Source organism: Anolis sagrei, chromosome 1 (genome assembly GCF_037176765.1).
Source record: "Anolis sagrei isolate rAnoSag1 chromosome 1, rAnoSag1.mat, whole genome shotgun sequence".
Classification (NCBI taxonomy): Eukaryota; Metazoa; Chordata; class Lepidosauria; order Squamata; family Dactyloidae; genus Anolis; species Anolis sagrei.
In genome coordinates, this window is record NC_090021.1 from 190155519 (window position 1) to 190177102 (window position 21584).

Below are 21584 nucleotides of genomic sequence, written 5' to 3' on the forward strand. Positions count from 1 at the left end.
ATGTTATTCAAGTATGTATTCTTCTTTGTGATGTTAAAATCCTAAACTATTAACATGTTTTCATAATACATAACTACAGGTTTAGCGTACTTTATCTGGAATTCCAAAATCCTCCAAAATTGTCCATATGGGTTGCTGAGATAGCCACACCCTTGCTTTCTAATGCTTCAATATGCTCAGAATTTGCATTGTGCACAGCATTATTTAAAAATATTGAATAAATTCCTTCCGGTTATGAATGATGAATGAAATTTTCCTTTAATTTGTTAAGAGAATTACATGTTGACCTTGTATTTACTGGTCTTTTCTAAAAGTTTTACTCCTGTTCTACTGTGTTTACTTGTGCTGTTGACTTTGGCTACTATTAGGACTGTAAACACCTGCAGGTGCACTATCCTCACTTTTCTTCCAGTTGATTGAGGAAATCACTAAAATGGTCCTGATGTCCATTAGGGGTTGGCAAGGTGCCCCCTCTACAAATATAGTAGTAGATATGGTTGCCATATCCAACACAAGGTGAATGTAGATGTCCATGCTGAATAGCTATGGGTGTATCTACATTGTAGAAATAATATAGATCAACAACTCTTCAATTGCCATGGCTCAAGACTATGGAGTCTTGGGGGTTGCAGTTTGGTGAAGCAGTAGCACTTTTCAGCAGAGAAGGCTAAAAACCTTGTAAACGACAACTCCCATTATTTCATAGCATGCAGCCATGGCAGTTAAAGTGGTGGCAAACAGCATTATTTATACAGTGTAGATGCACTCTTAGTGGAAGATAACAGCCTCTTACTGACGAATATGATTTTTTATTTTCTGTAGATTTCTTGGTTTATGTTTTGACTACAAAAATGTGGCTAAAGTTATTTCTGTAGGATGAGATGCTCCTCAAGTGTGATTTATTCCTACTTTGGTCTGTAGTTTTCTCTTCAGTAATCATACCTCCATTCCTTTAGTCATATTTTTTCCTTGTAAGCAGAATTAATTAATATAAATAGCAAACAATATCCATATCCTATTCTGCATCCCTTTAATTACACATCACAATATGTGAATGTATCTCGGGTAGAACCACAGGAGTGCGAAGCAGCTGTCTGGATTTTAAATTGGTTTTGAAATCTATTATTACTGTAGATCATGAGCCTATTTGTCTTGAATTCTAGCAAGTAAATTCTTTAAATGAGGTGCTTTTATTTTGGGAAAATGATAAAAGTCATAGCTTGCATATCTGTGCCTAGATAAAAGAAGAGGTCAGTTAAACAAGCAGGTGCATTCCTGGACATTACTTCTATAGCAGAAATGGTGTTGGAGGCAGAAAGAGCATGGAAATAATAGGGGTAGGTCCCAACACCACAAAAAAGAAAAGCAATTCAATACGTTTATGCAAACGCATGCTCAACTTTGGCTCTGGGGGAGGTCTTCTTTCTCCATTTCCTTTTTTTTAATTAGAATTTTATTAATTTTTATATAGATTACAACGAAAGAGTGAGAATAATAAAGTATAGGAAAGTGAGGAAATGAAAAAAAGAAAGAAAAAAGAAGAAGCAAAAAAAGTATGCTAAAATCCCAAATAACCCCTAAAAAAAACTAAAAAAACCTACAAAAATACACAAAAAACACAAAAAAACAAAAAAAAAAGACGTCCATTCCATCTTCCTGGATCATATCTTCTTACTATTCAAAAATATAAAATAAGTTCAAAAAGAAATTGTCTCTCTTGTTTCTTATTTTCCCAAATTGTCCAGATATTCATGGAGATTATCCCAATTCGTTCATCTTAGTATCATACCTGTATTTTTCTTCAACAAAAAAGTTAATTCATCTATGTCCTTTATTTCTCTGATTTTTTCCACCCATTCCTGTACAGGTGGTACTGAGTCTTTCTTCCATTCTCTAGCAAAAACAATTCTAGCAGCAGTCGTCATATATGTAAAAAGTTTATCCTCTTGTTCCGTCAGTTGTAGATCTAAATCTGTAAAACCTAACAAATAATACTCCGGTTTTCTTATGAATGTTCTTTTTAAAATCTTTTGTGTCTCTTCATGAATTACCCTCCAAAACTTTACTGCTTCTTTGCAAGTCCACCACATATGGTAGAAGGAGCCAACCTGTTCCAGGCATTTCCAACACTTATCAGAAACTGTTTTTTACAGTTGTTTCACCAATTGTTTCGGTGTGGTATACCATCTGTGGAACATTTTTATCCAATTTTCTTTTAAATCCATTGCGTATGTATATTTTAATTTTTTGTTCTACATCTGTTCCCACTCCCTCATTTGAATTGGTCTCCTTAAATTTTGAGCCCACTTTATCATAAAATGATAAAGTTCTTTCTCCATTTCCAAGCTGCGGAGCCTGTGTCCATAGACACCTCCTGATTGTGTGGCCAGCATGCCTGCTTAGAGCTTGTTTTTTGCCTTTTCCTGCCAAAGCGGTACCTATTGATCTACTCATATTTGCATTTTTTCGAACTGCTAGGTTGGCAGGAGGTAGGGCTAACAGCTAGAGCTCATCCCATCTTGTGGATTCGAACTGCCAACCTTCAGGTCAGCAGTTCAACAGCACAAGACTTTAACCCATTGCACCACTGCAATTCAAGTTGCTTGTAAATATATTGTGACCCCATGAATTTCATTGAGTTTTCTTAGGCAAAGAATACTCAGAGGTGATTTCCCCAGTTTCTTCCTCTCAATTATAACCAACAGCAACTAGTATACATTGATGGTTTCTTACCCAAGTACTAACCAGGGCTGACCCTATTTAGCTTTTGAGATCTGGCAGAATCTAGTGGCTTTAGAGTATTTAGCCCTATCAGGAGCCCATAAAGCAGGCTTAGCTCTCAATCCACCCCCCTCCATTTGCATTTGCTGCATACACGAAAGGATTCTAGAGGGAGCCTCTATTTACTTTCCTTGTTGTAGATGGGCATACACAGCTATAGTAGGATAGGCTAGGGTAAAATCTTGTTCTTGCACTTCATTTTAAAGAAAGATATAGGCATTTTGGAGCAGGTTCAGAGAAAGGCAGCAAGGTGATAAAAGGTATGGAGAATTAAACATATTAGAAGAATTAGAAGTAGCCAGGCATGTTCATCTTGGTGAAGAGATGACTAACGGGTTACAGGATTAAATAACTCAAAGGCTGGCACAAAGGGGATGGTACAGGCGTGTTTTTGCTTCCCCAGAAGTTAGGAACAAGTTTATTGGTTTGAAGTTACAGGAATGGATTTTGACTGAATACTAGAAGGATTTTTTTTGACAAATCGAGCAGTTTGGCAATGGAATCAATTAACTTATTTTGATGTCTTCAAAAAGATAGTAGACAACTACCTGCTGGGGATGCTTTAGCTGAAGATTGCATACTGAGCAGGGAGGTGGCCCAGATGGACCACAGGCCCTTTCCACTACTATGATTCTACTACTCTTTCTCACTTTAATCTTCATTATATTGCTTATTGAAGATATGCCACTGCTATCTAACACTTTACATCTGTGCTTCTCCAGCCCTTGTCTGCTGCTTTAAACCTTCCAGTTAGACACAAAAAAAGGAAAAAGAAAATCTGGGCAGAAATAAAAAGCCTTTAGGGAAAAGAAACTTTTGTCCAAGGAATGCCTGTTAGTGTATTGTCACACATTCACTAACTAGTACGATGTTTTAAATATAGAGGTGAGAGAAGGAAAGATTAGATTAGAATTTACTGGTAGATCTTTACTTAGAGCCCCCAGTGGCACAGAGGGTTAAACCGTTGAGCTGTTGAACTTGCTGACCTAAAGGTTGGCGGTTTGAATTGGGGGAGTGGGGTGAGCTCCCACTGTTAGCTCCAGCTTCTACCAACCTAGCAGTTTAAAAGATGCAAATGTGATTAGATCAATAGGTACCGCTTCTGTGGGAAGTTAATGGCACTCCACGTAGTCTTGCTGGCCACATGACCTTGAAGGTGTCTATGGACAACGCCGACTCTTTGGCTTAGAAATGGAGATGAACACCACCACCCAGATTTGGACATGACTAGACTTAATGTCAGGGGAAGCCTTCACCTTTACCTTTTGCTTGTTTTTGAAGCTGATTTCTAATTTCCTGTTATTTAGCTGTGGCAACACAAAGACACCCCTTGGTCCAACAGTATACAGTTGAGTTGAAGCAAGTGGGAATAGGAACAAGAGAAAGAGTAGATTTTGTGCTGAAGGACTGTGAAATCAGTTCAGTTCTGATACCTAAAATGACAGTGGTTGAAAAACTCTTGAATGCTACACAATTGTCTTTGGCAAACCAAGTATACTCACATGCAGATCTTTATATTTCAGTAAGAAACAAAATAGATCTTGCAAACCTGCTCTAATGTGTTTACTCACTGGTAAGCGTGGGTTTCACTAATCACAGTATCTGTTGGTGGAGCCAAATTCTAACTAATGGTATGTTGGTATTCATGCTTAAATTAATTTATAAATCTCACCTAACACTGCCTAGTCATTAATTTCACTATGTCTTGTTTGCCAGCTAATGGCTCCGTGCAGGAAAATTATAGTACATTATGATTTGTATTATAATGGAATAATCTCTGCACTATTATATTAGTATTCAAAACGTAACTGTGTTAGTCTGCATCAGCATACATTTAATGAAGTAATATGAGTCTACAAGGCTCATGCTACAAACTTCTTTCTCCCATTTGGTATCAGATGCTACAATATTCCTTTGTATGCACCATTACATATTACAGTTGGCCTCCACTTTTATGAGGGCTAGACCCCATGAAAGTGGAAAAATTGCCAATATTGCAATCCCACCCCAAAATGTAGATGCTACTGACTCCTCTCCCATCAACAGCCATGGGCCTGTACCTTTCTTTCCCACCTTGGCATTATGACATCTTTGACAGATTTGCAAAGCCCCTGTGCTTACCTCTGCTCTTGATTTGATGGTAATAATAATAATAATAATAATAATAATAATAATTATTATTATTATTATTATTATTATTATTATCTGCCTCTCCTTGTGACTGAAGACAGATAACAGCATAATTAAAACTCATACATATTGTAAAAATACACAAATACACATATTAAATGTATTTCTTTAAAAGATACATATTAAAATATATTTCTATAAAATACACAGTAAAATACACATTAAAACACAGCAACCCAGAGAGAAGAAAGTTGGTAGAAAAAAATCAATGGAAAAATTAAGGTAGAATGGAAGTCCAGTGGGAGTTAAGGAGGACAAATAGAGACTGAACATTATGAGTCACAATCTACAATAAAGGAAGATATAAAAACATGTAAAATAAACATTTATAGGAATGAAAGACAACTATTTTTTAAAAAGGAAGAGAAACAAAAGAAGTAGAAGAAGGCACATGTTGATACTACCACCAGCAGAATAGGGGCAGTGGAATAAGAAAGACAAAGAATGATCCACAAACTATGCCCAGTAGAGAAATTCAGCTTTTTAAAAAGTGTGTATGAAAAGGAAATTAAACATATTAGTCACTTTCTAAGATGATAATCTAATAATGAAACAAGTATATAGCCTGTGACAAGAGTTAAAATGTGGCATCTTACTCTAGGTTAGTTTATAATGATATTATAAAAAAGGCAATGCTCCGACCATTTAAGAGCATCTGACGGCCCTTCCAGAAAGTCTCATAATGTGGAACAAAGATGTGGGTTTAAAAAATATGGTACTTGAAACCAAGTCCAAACACTGAGGTTTTAGTCTCAGCAAATAAGTCCCCCAAGATCCTGACAAGTTTGGTTGTAGCAGATTTTAGAAATTTGTAAGATGGACACAGGACATCCACCAGAAGTTTTATTTTTATTTTTTTTTAAATTAACACTCCGAGATGCACTAGACCACATAAGCGCTGATTCAGATAGACAAATGTGCACACAAGCAGATTTTCTGTCATTATCTCTCCTCATCCTTCCTGCTGCCTTTACTTTTTCCCTTTTAAACCCCATTTCCCTTTGAGGTCACTTCCCTGCCATGCTGCTGCCCACTGTATAAATTCAAGCTCTGTGTAATTTTAGAAACATGAGAACAAAGGAATGCTTGCAGAAAGTTCTCATGGGAATCGCTTTCCAATTGTGCTTCCATTTAGCCACCTTTGTGTCTGTGGCTCCATCTGATTACAGCCCTCAACAGCTGTTTTGGGATTTTAAAATATGCACATGTGCTGGAGCAGTACACAACAGTGAATCACAACAAAGTCCTATGTTTTTCTTATGTGCAGGAATATACAGTGATGTGATTATGCACATCTTTCATCCAATATAGTATTTTAAGCGCACCCTTTTAACCTGTGTTTTTTTAACTGATGTATGATTTAGCATGCGTTTTCAGCAAGCACCATCTCTGATTTTAAGGCCTGTGTAGAAGGGTCCTGAGGCTTTTATGCTTCCAAAACTGCTGCTATAAAAGGAGCTATGTGTTACCCTATTTAAGATTGCCTTTTTATTTGGGCACCTTGTCTTGTATAGTGAAAGATCAGATGTACAGATAAGTGAACAAAAGATCAGAAACAGATATTTTAGCCTTCTGAAAAGGAGCAGGTGACCAAAAACGGCAGATCTGATGTCATTTTGGGTGTTCAAATTATGTTTGTGTGTATCTTTTCTTAATGAGCATCTTAATTAACAAACATTTTCAGGGTGTGGGGTCATCCGACTTTATAGTCATGCTTATTGAAACTGAATCTATTTCCTCATCTCACTATTCAGTTTCCTGGTAGCAAGAAATTTCTCTGCTCTCTTGAAATGAAGTCATAAACCAGAAAACAATTCACCAGACTTTGGTACATATTGTTCTTTTGTGCATGTTTCTTTCACAGCTTTATTTAGAGCAATTAAAGATGGTCTAGCTCTTTTAAAAAGAGCGTTCTGTTGCATGAATAAATAATGATGATTCTATGTATGTGCAGTGAGTGCATAGAGACCAATAGCAGATTATTATTTTCATTTAGAGGCATACAGCCATATTTCTGCATATGCTAGTTTTTTTTATAAGAAATGTCTAAATAACAAATTTAATATCCAGCACTGTTGAGACCAATACATACAGCCATATTGGTCCAGGGAGGGAATCATGTAGTGCTTCAGATGTTTATCAGTATTGGCAAGGGCTACTGGGAATTGGAGTTGAACATTTTCTGGAGGAATTAATGGTTATCAGCACTAGAATTGTAAGTCGTTACAAACTCATGCAGTTGTGCCAATTTCTCAATATACTGTGTAATCTAGAACTGCAAGCCTAGGTATATTTATCTGAGAGTAAGTCCCAATGAACTAAGCAGAGGACGTTTCATAATAAATATAGATAGGATTACGTTCATAGCAATCGAAATTAAACAGAATAAATGTTTTGATCCTTCCTCCTTCTGTTCATTGACATTTACCATTGGATTCTCTTAGGCATGCATGCTTTCGATAATAAAATGCTTCACGGCTTTTTTCTTCCTGTAATAGTCCTGCAACATGAAAAATCATTATGCCAAAGCTTTTGCAGAACTCAGCCAAAGGTCCTGCCCCCTATGGACGTTAATGCCTAGGGCACATCACAGAGTTGCAGTCTGAAAAGAAGTAGTTTGGCAGTTGTTTCTTGTCGGTGTGCAGTTTTAACAAGAAACAACTTTGGCAGTTAGGATTGCCAAAACCCAGAGCCTGATTCCACCTTTTATGGGCCATTTCCAGGAGGTAACTTTGTTGTCAGTTCTCCAGTTTCAGTGGGTTTAACTCTGGGCAAGAGAAAGGACTGTGTGCAAATCTCCACCTCAGAGTAATGACTTGTTGTAATTTGGAAGGCTTAATTGTTGTATCGCTGCAGTGGTTCTCAACCTGTGGGTCCCAGAAATCCTAACAGCTGGTAAACTGGCTGGGATTTCGGGGAATCGTAGGGCAAAACACCTGGGAACCCACAGGTTGAGAACCACTGCTCTAAGGGATCTGTGTATTTATGCACTCAGCATCATAAAATCATAGAGTTGGAAAGGACCCTATGCGCCAGAAGGTACAACCCCCGGCTTAGTGCAGGATCCCCAGTTACAGCATCCCCAACAGGTGGCTGTCTTTTGAAGACACCCAGAGACTGAGACCCCACTACCTGTTAGGAAATTGATTCCATTTTCAATCTGCTCTATTATCAAGAAATTCCTTCTAATGTTCAATTGAATTCTACCATCCTGTAACTTCAAACTATTAGACCTGGTCTTTTGTCTGGGGCAGAAGAGAACAAGAGTGCAGCCTTTGAGGTGCTGAAAGAGTGAAATCAATGTCGCCTCTTAGTCTTTTCTACACCAAGCCGAAGATGTCCAGCTGCTCCAATCTTTCCTCATATATTCTGTTCTCCATCCTTCTTATCACATTGTTGCTTTTTTCTGAACTCCAATTTGAGTATATCCATCTTAAAATGAGGCACCCAGAACTTAATGCAATATTCCAGATAATGGCTGACAGCACATAATATAGGAGGGTTCATTGTTTCCCTTGATTTGGAGACCTTGCTTCTGTTAAGGCAGGATAAAACAGTATTTTCCTTCTTAGCAGTAGCATCAACAATAAGGGCTCTTTTCACAAGTAGTGCTGCTGAGCCAATTTCCTACCCTATCTGAAAATGGCATTTTGGAGATCCTAACTTTTAGAAAAGCATGGCCTTTCAGAAAAGAGCCAAAACTCCTTTACAGTAGAATCTTCTCTTGTGGTATGCAACCAGATATAATTATGCTAGGCAATGGTTTTGAGTGTTAGACTGAATAACCTTGTTGTCTCTGATCTGTTAGGAAAACATAGATTTGCCAGTGCATAAAAATAGCAGAGTTTTAGAAGTTTTTTTTTCAGTGCTCAAAAAAAAACTCTCCCATAAAACAACTTGTTTTATATCCTGCACTCAAGAGACAAAAATGTAGTAGACTTTGATAAAAAAAAGTTTACTCACAACATTCATGTGTTCAGTATACACAGGTACAAAACATACCAGTCAGTTTCAGATATGTTTGAGATAGTTCCCTGTGCCAGCCGGTCAGGGCATCTCTCTTGTAACAAAAACGGCTATCAACAGGTCACATAGTCAAAAGGAAAAGTGTGTGTGTGTGTGTGGGGGGGGGGGGGAGAGCATGTGGTCTCAGTCCTGCCACCATCACAATCACGTTTGGTGGGAACGAGAGACAGGGCCTTCTCGGTGGTGGCCCCTTGGCTGTGGAATGTCCTCTCTAACGAGATTAGATCTGCCCCCTCCTTCCGGAAAAAGCTCAAACCCTGGTTATGGGATCAGGCATTCCTAGGATAGATGGTTTTAACTGACTGTTTTTTAGTTTTTAGTTGACAGCAATGGATTGAAGGTGGTTTTAATGGGCTGTTTGAACTGATGGCTATGGATTGATTTGGAGGATGACATGAAATGGCGTATTGTTTTAATGTATTTATAACTGTTTTTAATGTAATTTAAATGTATTTTATGTTGTATATTGTTTGGCACCGAATGGTGCTTGCTGGTCCTGAGTCCTTCTTCGGAGGCGAGAAGGGCGGGATAGAAATGCTCTTAATAAATAAATAATAAATAAATGCCTGGTATAGACCATATAATGTATGTTGTTAGTCTTTATATCTCTAAGTATAAAGTGTATCTTTAACTACTAATTTGTTTTCTTACTAATTAGCTTCCTAGGATAATAGGTGTATGATTACTGTGAAATAATATATGAATAATGCAATTGTGTAACTTTTTATTTGGAAATAAAGCTCATTTTTCCCACTGAAATTTAATTCCAAAATAAGCATACATAAAATTACTGTAAGGACTTAATGCCTGCGTTTTCTCTAATAGGAAAAAATAGAAGGTTTACTGAGCAGCAGTTCATGTTGCACTTGTCCTTGGTCTGAGATGTTTTTATGTCTTTTGCTCCTGTTTGTAAACCACAGAGATGAAGATGGGGAAGAAGTAAATGATAGTGCATTTTCTTATACTTGGATTTGTTCCACACAACACTTTTATCCTGTGGTCATTTTCCCTTCCCATTTCGTTTTTGCTCCATCTATGTTTTTTCTTACCAGAAAATAAAGGCATAAAGCCCAAACAACTGCACAATATATCTTCATTGGTGTTACTAAGAGCCCTTGCTCTGCAAGTCATCATATGCCACTGGGAAAGGAGAAGTCTGTACTGCGACTGGAAAAACAATTTGTTCATATGAATTGTTATGTTATAATTGTAATATATCGTGTCCCTGATATTGCACAACACTTGGAAATTGTTTTGCCCAACTCAATTTTTTTTTGGCGAAACAATGTAATGGAAAGCAATTCTTTTGGCTAAGACTCAGAGGGGTGCTTCTGCTGACAGAGCTGGTTTGGGGGCAGCGCAGAGGGCGGCAGCAAGGATGAGAAATGAAGAAGTTGTCACATTGGCAGGCCTCTCTGGTTGCAGGGCTTTTTTGCCATCTTTATTACTCTATTCCCCATCCTGCTGCCAGTACTTTTTGTTTGTTTACTTTGCACCTAAATAGTACCACATCTATATAGTGCTGAGCGCTGCTTGTTCACTCTTGTACAGATGTCAGTAAACGGATATTCAAGAAATACTCCTTCCATAGGGGGAGATTAGAAAGGGAAGCCAAAACCATCAAAGATTTTGAAGTCAAGCCCTGTGAGGAGCACCTTAGGGAGCTGGGTATGTTTAGTTTGGAAAAAAAGAAGGCGAGAGGGGACATGATCACTATGTTTAAATATTTTAGGGGTGCTACCCTGAGGAAGAGGAGACAAGTTTGTTTTCTGCTGCTTTGGTGACTAGAGCTAAGAGCAATGGATGTCAATTGATGGGAAAAAGATTCCACCTAAACATTTAAGAAGAACTTCTTAATGGTATGAGCGGTTGGGCAATGGAATATGCTTCCTGAGAGTGTGGTGGAGCACCCTTCTCTGGGGAGTTTTAAGCATGGACTGAATGGCCAACTGTTGAGAATGTTTTGATTGTGTGTTCCTGCATGGCAGGATGGGGTTGGACTGGATGGCAGTCTCTTTCAACTCAGTGATTTTATTATTCTAACACCAGCACTTTGAATTCCATGGATTTCCTCTCATTAAAAAGTATGGGGTGTAGTGTATTTGCACTGTCGAATTAATGCAGTTTGACACCAATTTAGCTGTCATGGCTCAGTGCTATGGAATCATGGGAGTTCTGGCTTTCCAAGATCTTTAGCTTTCTCTATCAAAGCGTGCTGGTGCCTCACTAAACTATAAATCCCACAATTCCATAATATTGAACCATGGCAGTTAAAAGTTATGGCAAACAGCCTTAATTCTATAGTATTGATTAGGCATGGGTAAACTTCGGCCCTCCAAGTGTTTTGGACTTCAACTCCCACAATTCGGCTGTTAGGAATTGTAGGAGTTGAAGCCCAAAACACCTGGAGGGCCAAAGTTTGGCCATGCGTGGTATAGATGAACTCTAGAATTATTTTACCTTATATCAAAACTGCTGTCTGCCCTCTATTCTCATGGGTACTGCATCCATGGATTGAATCCTCCATTGCTTTAAAATATTTGTTAAAATTCCAAAAAACAATTCTTTGTTTTGCAATGTTATACTGCTTTACCATACCAGTTTCTCAAGTCGCTCCTGACACGACCAAAAAAATAAATAAATACAATTTTATACCATTATTATTATTATTATTATTATTATTATTATATTTCCGATCCACCTCTCCTTGTGGCTTGAGGTAGGTTACAACATTGCTCAAAACACATAATCATCTAAAACATTCTATAAAATATGCACATAAAACATATTTCTACAAAATTCATATTAAAATGCACAAAACAAAGATTGAACAGAAGACACATGTCTTTGTGATTAAAACTGGCTGGGACTTAGCATATATAGATGTTGGTATCCATGGGGTGTCCTGGAACCAAACCCCACCAGATACCAAGTGGCTACTGCATGTCATGGTTTGTTGGACAAAATGGATTCATATCTACTTACTCAATATCTTAGAATTTTAGTTTTTTATCCATTGCATATTTTATGAGTCTGCCGCCATTCATTCCTGCTAATTGAACAAAGAGCTTTATTCCCTAAGGGAAAATTCTGCAAAGTGTTTTCTGGCTGTATCTATGCACAGTGGTCTGAGAAAATAATAAGGTGCACTGAACAAGCAGTTATCTGTGATGCACATTTATCTTTCAGGTTTTTTAAATGTTCTCTCACACAAAAGCATTATCACTCTTTGCCTATTGGGAAAGACCCATCCCAGTGCCCTTTCAGTGTAAATCAAAATTCTCCTGACAGTTCATCCTGTGTTTTGGGGGAAAGCATATTGGCAATGTCTTCTGAGTTTGCTGTGGATTTACTGACCAGAGCTGCACTAACAACATATGCCGACTCCATTTTTGGCAGCATAGTCCACTGATATCTTGCAACTCATGGAGAAGCTGGTGTGCTGTAAGCATTTCCATAGTACTTTTGCTGAGTCCTAATTCTGTTGGTCCCGTAATATCCTTGGTACAGCTCCTCTCATTTGGAATACCAGGATTGTGCTGTAGGCATGATTGTGGGTAGATCTAGGTAGTTCGATGCCACTTTAACAACCATGGTTCAGTGCGAAGATCTTTAGCCTTCTGTGTCAAAAGCTATTGCTCCCTCACGAAACTACAAATCCCAGCATTAAGCCATGGCAGGTAAAGGGCTGTCAAACTGCATTAATTCTAGAGTGCATTAATTCTACAGTAATGGTTTTATTGTGATAGATGCACCCATTGTCAACACTCAGAGGCAGATCTCCTAGATATAAGGTGGCCTATCAGGAAAGTAAGAAGACGCACTCTCCCTCAGCAAACAATTTTCCTTGAAAAACTATTGGCCACTTAAATGTCTTGGATGTAATCAATCCCATAGTAAGAATGTTGACTCTTCTAGTTATCTGCTGTTTAATCTCTTCAAAAAGAACTAGTACTGTATTTATAGATTATAGGATCTGTCTTAGAAGATGATATTTGAAACAAGACCATCCGGGAGGAAGCTTATTAGCAGAAAATGAACTTTGACATCTCAACTTAACCCATGATAAAGCTTCTCACTAAGTATTGCATTCCCCCCATGCACACAAACCAACCCCTTCGGCCAACACACCACAAAGATTTCAGTGGTGGGAGCTAGAGTGAGGCTACTATAATAGTTGGTTTCAATATTGAGAATATACATCACAGTCTCCAGTCCCAGGCTTCCCACTTTCTCTTATAGTATATGTTTTACCCATATTTTTAGAGTCACCAAGGGAGAAACAGGATTGCTCTCTACGTGCTATGAGTAATACCATATTTTAAATAGCCCTTAATAATATAGATCATTATCATTCTTATTGTTTCCACTCTTCTAATAACTGTTCAGATGTCATCAAGGAGCAGTCTCTAAAATGTGTTTCTCATACTCTTCATTTTGGACCGTTTAAATGTCTCCCCTGTGTGTGATTTACAGTCTTGGTGCTGCCTAATTCATCACACCAATCCAATTTGCGGCTTATTGTTTGCACAACACCTTTGCTGTTCCTTTTGTACCCAACTTAGCTATGATTCCCATTATGATTATTACATCAGCCAAATCTTGGTATTCACCATACACTAGCTGCTGTGCTTTCTTTTTTTCTGTGTCAGGAGCGACTTGAGAAACTGCAAGTCTCTTCTAAGAGGACTTGCATTAGGTTGGTAAGAAATTCTATCTTCCTATTATTTTAATACATCTAGGTCTGCTGAAATAAAATGTTAATAGTCTTCAATGATCTGATATCCTTGAGATGTGTTCGGTTATAATACATTGGCCATGGTGGTTATGGATGGTGGAAATTGTAGTATAACATATGGTGAGGTCACTGGAGAAGACTGTTTTAGAAAAAAAACACAAGGAGTATTGTATTTACTTGAGTCTAATGGTCACCTTTTTCTGCTACATTACATTGCAAAAAATGAGGTGCTCATTAAATTCGATGGTGTGTTAGAATCACACACCTAAACCCATCTCTGCTGTTGGGTAAGAGATCCCAGCTGGGGACAGAAGGAGAGACACAGTGGCTGTGAGAAAGCTGGAGGGAAGCTGATGGTTGCTATGAAAAGTCTGGTGGAAAGAATCCTTTTTTTTTTTGTAATGCACACCTTCAAAATTGAGGCATGCATTACTTTCGATGCTGCATCATACTCAAATAAATACAGGGACTTTTACTAGTGAAAGACTACAGTCTGCAATTTTAGTGATGAAACAACACTTTCAGCTGAGTGTGCAAAATCACTTTGTTATATCTTTTAGCTCCCTTCCCTCCCCTGCTCTTTTTTTAACATTTAGTGGACCTCTGGATTTTGGTTAAAAATTTAGCACTTTTTGTTCTGCTCCCACCATGCCCAACATATCATCAACAATAAGTCAATTCTCAGTAATCTAGACAATCAAAGACTAATATGAGGAAACGTAATTAAAGTTAAATGAAGTCTGTCCTAGTGAGATTGTCAGCTGTATCATAGGGAAGTGTTAAGTGATGTTGTTTCATAATTTAACCTTTAATATATTTCTGGAAAATAAATTTTTGTTATCTTCTAGAATTAAAAGTATCTGTAGATGCACCCACTGGAATCTATACAACTTCCTAGTTACCTGGAAACAACCATTAAGGAATTTAGATTTACAAAGGGATATACCAGGCATGGGCAAACTTTGGTGCTCCAGGTGTTTTGGACTTCAACTTCCACAAGTCCAAAATACCTGGAGCACCGAAGTTTACCCATGCCTGGTATATACCATAGTTTGGTGTGTAGAGAACCAGTGTATGTTGCACTAAGCGCATTTCAGTCAAGTCCAATGCAGAAGACACAATAATATTGCACCCAGGCAAGAGGGGAAAAACAGAAAAACTTTACTTTTATCAGCAGAGTTAAAACATAAGCTTGCAATGTTACAAACGGTGCCACAAATTTACATAGTTTTTTGTAAGGAATACAGAATAAGGCTTCTTCATCTTCATCCAAATGAGAGAGCAGTAGAAATGGTTGAGCAAAATGCCTGAGCAAAGGTTCCTCAGAGCAAAAGCTGAACTGTATTCTAAAACCCATACAGTTATACCCTACTGGGTGTGTTCCAAACATGCTAGTTGACCTACATTAGCAGCTGCATATAATAATCAACAGTATAAGGTTTTCTTTAGCACACACACACACACACACACACACACACTTGTTCCTGTTACAGCTTGTTGTAACAGTGTAGTATAGTGGTTTGAAAACTGGATTACAACTCTTCCAGACCAGGGTTCCATTCTCTGCTCATTCATGGAAACCCACTAGGTGAACATGAACAATTTGTGCACCTTCATCCCTAGAAAAGCCCATGATAAGAGTCACCATAATGACTTAGTTCAACAACAGTAGCAACAACATCAATGTCAAGTTTGGTATGTGTAGTCAGTGTTTCTTACAGAGGGCAGTGTTTAGACTGATCATAGTTGAACTGCTAATTTGACTATAATAGACAATACTGATTTGCCAAGGACTGAAAAAGAAGCAGTATTGCTTCTCTGCAAAGATTCCCATGGGTATTAGTAAACATAATTACTTAATGCTATTAAGCTGTGAACCAGCCTGCTCAAAAGAATGGTATTGATTTCCCATTTTCAGCATACCACAGTAATTTGCTGTGCATTTACAGTAATTCTTACAACTTCCTAACCATGAGAGTAAATAGTCGCACACTGCAGTGTTGCAATCAGGATTCTTCATTACTTTCCTGTCACCCTTTTATCTTAGTGATCAGTGATCTAGTACATTGAGTCATCTGGTTTTAGTATTTTCTCTTACATTGTCTCATTATGTTTTCCGTTGCACTTTGTGACCAGGATGTATCACAAGAAACTTTGGCTAGTCTTTGTTGTTGTAACTAAATTTGCTTTAGAAATGCAAGCCAAGTAAAGAAAAGGATTGCTGCACAAGTTCAAATAATTTAATTAGGCTGCTTAGAGAATCAATGTATTGATGTATCACTTAGTGGTTCTAACCTTCAGATTACAAAACAATATGTTTAGTAAGAATTGAAATATACAAAACCATGAATGGTGTGGAAAGATAATACATTGTTTGCAAATGCTGAACAGCTGTTTGTAAATGTTACAACATGGTGTATTAATTGGCATCATATATAAAAGCAACTTTAAAAATGTACTACTATTGCTCTGTTGTGTGTATCTGCCAATGGACAATGCCATACCATTATTTGGCAGGTTGGAAGGTGCCTCTTTTTCCACAGGTTAATTCCTCCTGACATCACCAAAGACCCTTTTCCAATGCTCATTCCATCGGAAATGGAAACTGGCCCCCATTTTTTTCCATGCAGGGAGGCACAAATATTCATGTGTGTCTCTTTTTGCATAAAATATGCTGCTGATGTTTAGATAAATTAACTCATCTTCATTATTATTTGTGATAATCAAAAATGGCAAGCAATACAGTGCACATAGGGAGTCCCTATTACATCTCAGTAGTTTGGATGAGTGCCTACCATGTGCCTCCTTTGTGCAGTGTATGTCCTGATTAGTCTGGAAGGCTCATAGAGAGAGTCTGCTGATGACTGGAAGAGCCATTTCTCCTAATTGAGACTAGATATCCCTGCTGCTATCTCCAGTCAGTTATTAGAGATAAGATTGTCAACTCTTCCTTCTCTATTTATCTGGGGATGGAGTGGTGCTTAGGTTGAAAGGGAACCAAGTCTACAGGATGGAGTTGGCCTGCAGGCAAGAGGTACCTGGATTAGACAAAATAATTACAATTCGGTGTCAATCATTGTACAAGATTCTGAAAACATTTTTTGTGGATGGAAACCAAAACAAACAAACAAAGCCATTTGGTTAGCCCAGCCTGGGCAGTCCCTGAATAGCACCAGCTTCAAACAGCGCCCCATTCTTCCTGTCACGGGGGAGACTCCATCCATCTCTGACATATGCGAGAGTCCCCAGCCCCCCCCCCCAACAAAACCTGAATCCTAATTTGACTGCTTTTCAGCCAATCAGGAGGGAGCAGGAAATTTGAATGGCTGTCAAAGGAGATAAAATATCTTGCATTGTGTTGCATGCGTATGTCCTATTATTTTAGAGTGGAGACTCTGTGTGAGACATCCTTTCAGGCTGAAAGCTAATAAACTTACATATGTTGCCTTCAAATCCGGTCTGCTTACTCTCATGTGGCTGCCAAAGTAGTAAGGCACACCAGGCAACTGATTCACACCGCTCCTTCATGGTTATCTGTATTTTGGCTCACTATAATCCTGCATGAATGAGGCAATAATATTTTGTGAAAATAATTGCTTCAGGGTGGGCACTGCAGATTATAAACCTAACACCCTCCCCTACCTATTTTATTCATCTGTATCCTGGAGTTACCTTTTACACTTCCTGTGGAATGGTACAAACACTGAATGAAATCACTGCATGGAAATGCACTAAATTTCTAATAAGATAGTAGAAACATCTTGATTTGTGTTCTTGGTAGAGAACCTCGTTCTTCAGCTGGAGAACAGTTAGTACAATGAAATAAGTACAGCAATTTATTTTCCAAGCAAACAAAAACAGACATAATAAATCCCACTCTTGTGTATCACTGATGTTAATTATGTTAGTGAATATAACAAACTCTAAATATTAAACTCTTTTCAAGGAGCTAGTATCATTGTCAGGAGTAGAAAGGAAAACTTTTAGCAGTCAACAACATCCTCCTTATCTGAGAACATATTTGCAGTTCTTTTTCATCTGTGGCATGTCTGTACCTGGGTTATGCCATAGCATGATACGGTTTAATTCATATGTTTCAGCATAGAAGCAGCTGATGAAGATGTCTCTCTGAATTTAATCCCACTGTAGCTCTTCCGGGAAAAGTTTAGAAATTAGATAATGTCTGCCTAGCTTTTTGAAAGCATTACCAGATCATTTAATGGTTGGACTAATTTTAGTGCTTGCTCTTGCCCTTAATTTTGAAACAGCTTCAGCATAAATGCTTCAGAATAGGCTTGTTTCAAATGTAAGCAACTCTAAATTATGTATTTCTGGGAAGGCACTGCCATTAGACCAGGGGTCCTCAAACTAAGGCCCGGGGGCCGTGTACGGCCCTCCAAGGTCATTTGCCCGGCCCTCGCTCAGGGTCAACCTGTCTGAAATGACTTGAAAGCACACAACAACAACAGTCCTATCTCATCAGCCAAAAGCAGGCCCATTCTTCCTATAGAAATGCTAATAAGTTTATATTTGTTAAAATTGTTCTCCATTTTAATTATGAAGCCGGAGCTCCTGGTGGCGCAGTGGGTTAAAGCACTGAGCTGCTGAGCTTGTTGATCGAAAGATCGCATGTTAGAATCCAGGGAGTGGTGTGAGCTTCCGCTGTCAGCTCCAGGTTCTGCCAACCTAGCAGTTCGAAAACATGGAAATGTATGTAGATCTATAGGTACCGCTCCAGTGGGGAGGTAAGGGTGCTCCAAGCAGTCATGCCAGCCACATGACCTTGGAGGTGTCTATGGACAACGCCGGCTCTTCGGCTTAGAAACGGAGATGAGCACCACACCCCAGAGTCGAACATGACTAGATTTAATGTCGGGGAAAACCTTTACCTTACTTTACTATTGTTTTTAAAGTGTTTTTCGCACTACAAATGAGATATGTGCAGTATGCTTAGGGATTCATGTTTTTTTCAAATTATAATCTGGCCCTCCAACAGTTTGAGGGACTGTGACCTGGCCCTCTATTTAAACAGTTTGAGAACCCCTGCATTAGCCAGCTGCTGTTAGCCAGTTGCTTTCGGTGTCATGAAAGGGCAGCAAAAAACATTACCTTTCTAATGTTTGGAAATGTTCTATCAGGGTGTGGTGTTGAATGATACTATGCATCTTGACTTAGGGAATGGTTTTCTTTGCTATTCTGTCTTGATGCTTTCAGTCTATCTTACTGTACCATATTATTCCATATTGTAATGAAGGCTTTTGCTGCTGACTGACAGCCTGTCCTGTAGCAGATGTGATGAGGGATTGATTGCTTAGGTGTTTGAAGAGTATGTATTTATTTTTATGAGTTTATGTCATCTTTGAGTGCTAGCAAAAGCCACTATTCATGCACATACACACATATATAGAGAGACTGGGAACACATAAATATGTAAAATGGTCAATACCTGACAAGGTGACATAAAAATATCCCTATGTGGACCAGCAATCCTTGAGAGTATATTAAAAGTTTTAAATATTAATAAACAGTGCCTCAGCTATTATCATACATTATAGAAGTTAGGCTATTGAAAATCTGAACTCACTTGTTGCCATTAATATGTTTTACATATGTTTCATTGTAGAGAGATTTTAAACATCATAGCCTACTTCACATGACAATCAGAATTTATGGAAATAATGTTAGCACTATATTTGACCCAATTCATAGAATCATAGGCCCCTCTACACTGCAATATAATTCAGATTATCAAAGCAGACAATCCAAATTATCACCTTTGAATTGGATTATACAAGTCTACACTGTCATATAATCCAGTTCAAAGCAGATAATCTGGATTTTATATGGCGGTGTAGAAGGGGCCATATATATGGAAGAGACCACAAGGACCATCTAGTCCAAACTTCTGGCATACAGGAAAACAGCCTCCGTTTAAAAACCCCCAAAGAAGGATACTCCATCACAATCCTAGGTAGTGTACAGAGCAGTTCTTACTTCCAGGAAGTTCTTCGTAATGTTTTGGTAAAATCTCTTTTCATTCAGTGTGAAACCATTGGTCCATGTCCTATCCTCTAGAGCAGAAAACAAGCCTTCTCTCACCTCACTGTGATACCCTTTCAAATATTTAAATATAGCTATCATGTCGTATCTTAAACTTTGCTTCTACAGGCTAAACATACCCAGCTCACTAAACCATGGGGCATTGTTTCCAGACTTTTTACCATTTTGGTTGCTGTCTTTTGGACATATTCCAGAATTTTGCCCAGAAGTGGAAACAGTATTCCAGGTGAGGTCTGACCAAAGCAGAATAGAGCGATACTATTATTTCCCTCAATCTCTAGGCACTATATCCCTGTTGATACAGCTTGGAATCACATTGACTTTTTAGCAGCTTCTGTTGACTTATGTTCAGCTTGTGGACTGTTTAGATTCCTAAATCCCTTTCGCTTGTGTTAGTGACAGCCATACATCACTTGTAACATGGAGCCTCGGTCTGTATGCAACTCATTAAAATACAATTTGCAGTGCTGATATAGTCATATTAATTAGAAAATTATCCCTCTATTTGTCTGGTTGAGAACTCTATCTGCTTCTGTGAAATTGAAGGAAGGATGTGGGCATAGCATTTAAGAAAGTGTTACAGGCAGTCTGGCTTTTAGGCTCTAAATTCCCATTAATATTTGAATATTAGTACATCATTAGTATATTTCCAGCATATAACCCAAACCCCTGCTTATTGACCAATTAGCATAATTGGTCTGTTTTGCTGATTCTTTAATTTTAGCAAAATTTGGCCATTTGCTTTTTAAGCAATTGCAGGTTTCGCTAATTGCCTGGAGATGGGGCAAAGTGTCATGCCGCTAATGAATTTTAAAAAAAATGACAAGAAGCAGTGTGTCAGCTTCACAATGACACTTGAAAAAAACTTAGTCAACTGGGGATAAAACGAATTGGTTGTCCAGCTGGTTTGCCAATTCAAAAAGTCTGTTGGTAACTGAAAAGCTGCTTTGTGGAACAATGAAAGCCAATTAAGCGCCTCTGATACTTCTTTCTGCGCAGCCACTTTTCTGCTCCTCTCCCTAAACCGTTATAGCTTTAATGTTTGTTCGGACTGTCAGAATTAAAGTGTATTTCATTATTTATAATTACACAAGTTAGCCAACATTTTAAAGTGTATTATTGCAATTTCGCTAGAGTAAAATATGCATGCTGTGGCAAAAGATTGTTTTCTGTATATCCTACCGATAAGCCCAGAAGTACTACATTACTGCAGCTGGAATCCAGGCTGTCTAGCCAGAAAAAGTATTTAGTACATTTATTTACTGTAACTACTCATATTTAATTCGATTTCATGAATAAGTGAAGGGCAGGTTTTGGAGCCAAAATTATGGATTTTGATATCATCTGAAAATAGGTTATTGGTCATTCTGCAGAAAGATGAAAGTGCTGCCCACAGTTCATAGAATCATAGAATTGGAATAGACCTCTTGGGCCATCCAGTCCAACCCCCTTCCAAGAAGCAGGAAAATCGCATTCAAAGCACCCCCGACAGATGGCCATCCAACCTCTGTTTAAAAGCCCCCAAAGAAGGAGCCTTCACTATGCTACAGGGCAGAGAGTTCCACTGCTGAACAGCTCTCATAGTCAGGAAGTTCTTCCTAGTGTGCAGATTTAATCTCCTTTCTTGTAGTTTGAAGCCATTGTTCTGCATCCTAGTCTCCAGGGCAGCAGAAAACAAGCTTGCTCCCTCCTCCTTGTGGCTTCCTCTCACATATTTATACATGGCTATCATGTCTCCTCTCAGCCTTCTCTTCTTCAGGCTAAATATGCCCAGCTCTTTAAGCCACCA

General features: G+C 38.3%; 1 protein-coding gene across 1 annotated transcript in view; it reads left to right on the forward strand.

The window, feature by feature from the left end:
• The window catches only part of PDE11A (phosphodiesterase 11A), a 208967-nt gene that overhangs the window by 44136 nt on the left and 143247 nt on the right, over positions 1–21584 (forward strand). The window lies entirely within an intron of this gene.